This window comes from Peromyscus maniculatus, chromosome 8, assembly GCF_049852395.1.
Source record: "Peromyscus maniculatus bairdii isolate BWxNUB_F1_BW_parent chromosome 8, HU_Pman_BW_mat_3.1, whole genome shotgun sequence".
In the NCBI taxonomy this organism is placed as follows: domain Eukaryota; kingdom Metazoa; phylum Chordata; class Mammalia; order Rodentia; family Cricetidae; genus Peromyscus; species Peromyscus maniculatus.
In genome coordinates this window covers 48,378,283-48,385,513 of record NC_134859.1, presented here as the reverse complement: position 1 = coordinate 48,385,513, position 7,231 = coordinate 48,378,283, and the positions used below count along the sequence as shown (strand labels likewise).

The window sequence follows — 7,231 nt, the reverse complement described above, 5'->3', positions numbered from 1 at the left end:
GTTACAAAGTGGTTTTGTTGTTTGTTTGTTTTGTTTTTGTTTTGGATTTGGATTTTGTTTGAGAGAAAGAGAGAGACAGAGAGAGAGATACAAACTTGAGGTACTCTAAATCTTTGAAACCTACCGGCCTGCCTCCAGTGATGTACTCCCCCAGCAAGGCCCCACATCCCAAACAGTACCATTAACTGGGTATCAAGTGTCCAATGCTTGAAACTATGGTCAAATCTCATTTAAGCTACCGAAGTCTACACTTCCAGCACTTGAAGGCCAAGGCAGGAGGACCATGAATTTGAAACCAATCCAGGCTATCTATAGAAACAAACAAACAAACAAAACATAGCCAGAGAGGGAAGAGCAGTGTGCGTGTGCACAAAGTTCGTGTTTGACTCTAAGCACACCGGGAAGCTGTTGAAAAGGTTTTTACTTTTAAAAAAAGGTTTATTTAGTTTTATGTGTATGAATGTTTTGCCTTCATGAACATGCATGCCTGATACCTGTGGAGCTCAGAAGAGAGTGCTGGGTCCCTTGGAACTGGAGTTAAGATGTGTGTGAGCTTCCATGTGGGTGCTGGGCATCAAACCCAGTCCTCTGCAAGAACAGCAAATGCTCCCAACTGTTGAGCCCTATCTCCAGCCCTAGTTGTTTTAAAGTCTTAATCCAAAGAGAGACATGTTCGTATCTCTGCTTCTTAAAACTATCACCATGGCCATGCTGTGGCCACACACACAAAGCCAGCAGAAGCTCTGGAAATCATTTGTACTACTGAGGTTTGGCGTTTCCCACATTATTTTGCTGGTACAGCCTCCTTCCCCTCCGGGGAGCACTTTGAGGCTTTATGATGCTGCTCAGGAGAGACCTTGTGGGGTACATGCAGGTCATTTCCCAATGAGTTTAATGTTCCAAAGATTTTGGGCATCCAAATTGAAATCTTGCATGTTTCCTAGGAGGTTTTAATAAAGAAGAGGAATAATAGTGTCTGGTATGGAGCACATACTGCTTGGCATTCCCTGGCAAAGAGTTATTTTAATCATCTTCATTTTCCAGCTATGTGAGGGGATGCTTTAGACCTGGATCAGCTCCCTCAGTTGCAGTAACTCCTTAGCCGCCATGTTGTAAGCAGGTTCCTGAGTTTTAGCACAAGGAGGCTTCACATGCTGCCCTCTCCTGTAGGTTGTCCTGGGATTCATGGAGAATAATTGTGTCCTCCTACCACACAACCTTTACTTTTGTCTTTTAAAAGCCCGAAAGGGCTTTCTGGTGAGCTTACACGAAGTCAGCTCATCCCTCCTAACCCACTAATTCTCTTAAGAGCAGGTTATCAAAACAGTAGGCCTGACTCTCGGGTCCCCTGGCTTCTCGTTTCTCTGGATCTCTGTCTGGCGCTAGGGTGTTTCCGTCTCCTCCACCCTATGCTAACACAGCTGAGAGGCCTCTCAGAAGCCAAACACATTGTGCTGTCTGGTCGTGAGCTACACAGTCCTCTTTTCTTCTCACATATTCAGCCTCAGGCCTTTTGTGACAATGGACCGATGCATATGCCACGTGTTATTTACGAATTCCTTGGCCGACAGACACCGGATTGAGCTCTGCTGCTGGGGATATGGAATACAGGAGTAGACTCCTTGCGTTTAATTCTTTGGCCTGCAGGACCCTTAGATATTCTTTAGGGATCTATTCCTGCTATTGGACACCATGGGCCCACAAAGCAGACTATTCCTCAATTCATAAACTGGGGGTGGAAGGGATTAATTTTGGGGTGGAGCCTCTCTCGGATTTGCAGGGGGCTCAGACATTTTAAGGGCAGGCAGCCGAGAGATCTCAGAATGACTCTCAAGGGGGAGAACTGTTGCCGTCAGCAAGGCAGTAATGGGGATTCTGGGTTCAATGTCATGGCTGACTTCCTCCACCTCCCCTTAAATGGCTGTACAAATGGGGGAGTATGTGGGCAGAGGATTACTGTTACCTTAATTATTTTCAGTTCTTGAGAAATTAATCAGTGTCCCCTGATGGTTGTTTACATTAGGCCGTGAAGGACTGATGCCAGCCCTGGCAATTCCTCCAGCTGTTCACAGATGTTGAAAGGGACCATCCAGAGCATCTGGGAGGCTTGTGAAGGATGAAGCTCAGGATACATTCCTATTGACTTATCAAACATGGGGTACTTGGTTCTACCTTCATTTTAGTTTTTAATAGTGACCTTTATTTGGTCAGAAATAGGGGTTTGAGGAAGCACCCCGAGGCAGGATTCTTTTTTATTTTTTATATTTTTTTGAGATAATTTCATCATTTATCCTTTCCCTTCCCCTTTCCTCTCTCCAACCCGCTTTATATACCCCTCCGTGTGCTCTTTCAAATCCATAGCCTCTTACTTCATTAATTGTTATTATATGTATATATACATATTTTTTTTTCTTAACACATTTTCTTAAACTCACAAATACAACCATCTCAGTCTGTACACACCCTTTTGAACCCAGCCCTCTTCCTGGGTGAAATGAATACTTCCATTACTGGAAGAACGCAGCCATAGGCTAAAGGTCCGGGCTCCCGGAGACCTGCTTTGTTCAGCTGTGCGTGGAACTTGTAAACAGCATTGCATTGTTTTATGAGAGTCAAGGGATGCAAGTTCACCCTTGAGTTTCCTTTTACAGATCTCTCTCATGGGCTTGTTTATACGCATAATGTCACATTATGTACCAGAAAAGGCTTTTCTACACATTGCTCCCCAATCAGTCATGGCGAGAGTGGATTCAATCATCCTCCCTTTTAGCATATCCCTGTCTCAGCCCCACAGTCAGCCAAATGCCTCGGGTCTGCTTGCCCCAAGGTGGGGCTAGAGACAAGAAACGAGGGTGCAGCTGGGTTATTTGGTATGTCGCTTATCAAGCAAGGGTAAGATAGGTAGAAATGGAAGCCTACAGGGATGAGGAGCTCATGGGGATCACGTTGATGAGGGGCTCAGTCTTGCTGTGGTCAGTGAGGAAACACACAGAGCATTTCAGCCTGGTCGACACAGAGAGGGTGGGGAAGCAGGCTGGCTGGGGACCAACTCCTCGCCCTCAGCAGCTGAGACGTCATCTGGGAGGCATTGATTTGCCTGTGTCCCTTATGGCCCCACCCGGGACAGCAATGACGACTTGAGGTAGAATGCTGCCAAGTCGCAGGTCAACTCAGAAGTAGTCAAGGTGTTCCTAGACATTGTCAGCATCTGACACCCTGTACTGTGCTAGTGCCAGGAGCATAGCGGGACACTAAATCAATATTATTATATTGAAGATGTACCTGCCTTGGCAGACATGAAACAAAGACCATTGTGTCTAGGAGATAGCTGCATTCCCAAGCTCCTTGCAATATGTGCATGCACTGTGCATGGCAAGCTATGGAATGAGCCAAGCCATTCGTTAGGAGACGACTGGCAGGGAGAATATGGTAGGTGTACATGAGGGAGTCCTTGCCACCAAGAAGACAAAACCCTGTTACTTGCTGCAATGTGAGTGGAGCTGGCGTGTATAGTGCCAACGGCAATTAGCCTGACGTTCAAAGCTGGACACCACCGTCACTTGTTTGTCAAAGGTAAAATGTAGACCACACAACAGTGGAGAGCAGAAGAGTGGTCACCCGGGGTTAAGAGAGGTAAGGAAGAGGGACAGAGGTACTGAGTGGATGATGGGAACCAAGATCAAATTAGCAGGAGAAATTCGTTCTACTTCTCCAGGACAGTGAGTGAGTTCACGGTAGTCTACCACAGCTCATGGTATATTTTAGAAGAACTAGAAAATTCCGAAGGGTCCCCAGAGAGAAATGACAAACGCTCATTAGTGTAGGTCACAGATAGGTACCAACACAATGCATGGACTAAAAGCAGAAGCAGCGTCACCAACCCTGTCCTTGTCTATTAGAGGAGACAGGCCATGAGCAAAGACACACACACACACACACACACATGCCCCACATGGGGGCATGCTTGTAAATCCCAGCACTCCAGAGGACTGAGGCCTAGCCTAAGCTACTGTGTGAGACCCTGCTTTAAAAGAGAAAAAGAAATGCACAGCTTAATTGTGATGGATGCTGTGTAGGAGAGGCTCAAGGTAGGCAGGCATGTAACAAGGAGCAAGAGCTTGGCTTTTCCTGGGGATTAAAATTCTTTTGAATTCCAAACACTGAGAGTCCTGATTAGCATGACTTATTGAGTGAATGCTGAAAGTGAGTTTTTTAATTGGGCATCGTGACAAAGTTCCTAAAAGTTTTTGTGTTCATCCTAATCATTCTAAGAGTCACGGAGGTATGAACCAAGGCACTAGGCAACAAGCTAATTCTGGAACTTTCTGGAAGTCCTGGCAGCTTGAAACCAGGCCTACATTGTTCTGCTTGTAAAGTCTGGACTGTTCTGAGGAAATCATTTACACAGGAATGCATTTTAACAATCACTTCATTTTAAAACACAAAATACAAGTTTAATAGTTGGATACGACTTTTTAATTATAAACAACGATAATAGGTTTACTGGATAATATAATAGGCAAATGCACAAAACATTTGTTAATTAGTTTACATGCATACATGTGGTGCATATTTATATAATAAAAACCGTTCCAGAGGAAAACGGAACGGCTGGAGTGGAGCCTCCTCTCGTATTTTGAGTCCCAGGTTTGGTAAGACTTTGACAGTCCTCAGTGTATTGTCTGCTTTCTGTTCCCGACAGGTCTGCAGTCCTCTGTGCTCAGGAAGCTGCAAAAATGCAGGGGTATGCGTGTCAGTGATATACCACCAGAGCGGATGTCCCCAGCCAGCCAGTGAACAGGCTCCATGTACAACAAAATCTTCCGCTCTTTGGTACTACTTGTCAATTTGGAAATATGTACAAATCCCCAGGCTTCCTGTCCCTTCCTTGTGAATTTTCATAGCTAGGTCACAAATAGGTACACTGAGATCATGTGTGGGTATAGAAGCACTCATGAGTGTATAATTCTCATATTTGACATCATGCAGTACCTGATCTTATTTCTCATTTTTTTTCTAAAATCGCTTTCTGCATATTACAATTTTTCATGGTAATTTTGTTAGCTGAATGGCATTCTGTGTCACAGTATGTGCTCAAGCCTCATTCTACAATGGAAATGTGAGTTACCCCCGGGTTTCTGTTACTGTGATCATCACTGGGAATCTTGGGAGTAATAGAGGCCAAAGCGCAAAATAATTTCTTGGTAGAGACTTATAAAATTGTGAATTTCTGGGCGGAAGGAATGAACACTTTAAAAGTTTTAAAATTAATGTCCTCAAATCACTTGTCAGAAAATGTAAAGTATGAATATGAATTTAAAAACATAGAGCCTGGTGTAGATTTACAGGTGCACAGTGCTGAAATCGAAGGGTTTGGAAAACTCAAGGCTAGCCTGGTCTCTGGAGTGAGAGCTGACCTACAAACTAACCATCCAACCCCCCAGACACTCAAGCTTTTGAGTTATAGTGATTAATTTGTCAAAAAAATTAATCTGGGAGCCAGTGAGATGGCATGGCAGGTAAAGGCACTTGCTTCTAATCCTGAGGATCCGACTTCAACTCCTGGATCCCACAAGGTAAAGAGAGAGAACAGACCCTCTACCAGTTGTCACTCTGATCCATACATTAATAAATAAAATTTAAAAATAAATCTGTATAAACTCAGAGCTGTTAGATGTTTTCATTTTCATTACTGAGAAGAGAGAATGGGAAAAAAAAGTTGCACCTGTCCAGACTTAACACAGACATTTCTAGCACATTCATTTAAAAAAGATACTGTGCTTTCTAACGGTTTCCTTTTCCCCCTTCTTGCCAAGTCCACACTTCTTTCTGTGCTCTGGTCACTGGCCTTGAACTCTGTTTGTGAGTCATGTAGGGGAGCACGTATCTTTGTGTGCACACGTCTGTGGCCCATGTCATCCAGGGTCCATCCTCCAACGCTTGCTATCTACCTTGGGTATAGCCAGGTTTTTTTTTCTTTGATTTTTTTTTTAAAGCCAGGAGTCTGAGTTGCTACACTGAGAACACCCATCCACAGACCCCTGCTTACCTGGAAGAGGTGAGTTTTGAAGGCCTGGATGGAGACCTTAGAGAAGGAAGGGTTTGTTGTTTGGTAAGCAAACCGTTGGGGATGTTTTCAAAACAGAACATTTAAAAAACACTCTGAGGGAGGAGGATAAAGCAGCAGTGTTTCTCTTCTTTCTTTGTGGCAGATCTGATGTAGTTGAAGAAAGGAGGCCTTGAACCCATCCTCTCCCCCCATCTATTTACTGAGGGTAAATCTATCAGGCTGCCCCGAGGCCCCTGGGAGCCCGGGTCAAACGGCCAATCAATTCAAGTTAAACAACTTACTTGCTTCAAGAAGAAAGAGAAAAGCAACCTTTCTTTCTAACCACTCAGCGGAGCCAATGGAACCCACCCCCACCCCCACCCCTTTCCCGTGTTTGCTGTGGTGTCGACATCCAGTCCAGTCCAGCAGGACAGGAACAAAGTGGTGACTGCAACAGAAAGAAGGGATAATGCTGGACACTGGCAGACAGCAGGGTCAAAGGCCAAAGGACCAGACGAAGATCAAGCGACACGGATAACTAGGGCCGAAGCCTACACTAACCCCCTGGTCACCATGAGGGTGGCGGGGACTCGGAAGCTGCACCGTCCACTGGGCCACACCCACCTAGTCAAAGTTTCGGGAGCTGCTGAGGCACTTGCTTGCCCAACCCAGCAGCGGGTTCTCCAGGGCTTCTGCTTGGAGACCCTACAGGTGCTAAAGAGTAGACACAGCCAGCCGGTACAAGTTAGGGAAGCTGGAATCCCCAGGCCCTGGTGAAATCAGTGCCTGCTGCCGCCTGGTAAAAGCGATGCCCTGCTACTGCCCTGGAAAAGAGAGCTTTACTGCTTCTCCGCCAGGCTACGCTGTCTTAGGGACAGTCGGATTCTCCCCCAAGAGAAGGCACAGGCAGTGAGAGTGAGCTCTTCATTCAAGAGAGCTGGTTGATCCGTGCTCAGCCATGTCTAACAGGAACCCGAGAAAGAAGCCAAGATAACAGAAGAGGCAGATTTCAATGTTCTTGGGGTCCTTTAGCACGCGGAAAGCAGGGCCTGAGACCAAGCTGCTGTGCGCGCAGTCGGCTTGGGAGGTGATCTTAAGAAGCAGAAGCCGGAAGCTGGTAGAGTGTGCATTGATGTACAGACTCGCACAGCGGGCCACTAGGCACACAATTCTCCGTGAATG

At 45.7% G+C, this 7,231-nt stretch overlaps 1 long non-coding RNA gene across 1 annotated transcript; it reads right to left on the bottom strand.

The window, feature by feature from the left end:
- Positions 1-4,461: 4,461 nt before the first annotated feature.
- Positions 4,462-6,403, bottom strand: LOC143266881 (uncharacterized). Its single transcript, XR_013041688.1, has 2 exons — positions 6,050-6,403; positions 4,462-4,728 (listed from the first exon to the last, which is right to left on the bottom strand). It is a non-coding gene; the product is annotated as an uncharacterized LOC143266881 (long non-coding RNA).
- Between the last annotated feature and the right edge of the window lie 828 nt (positions 6,404-7,231).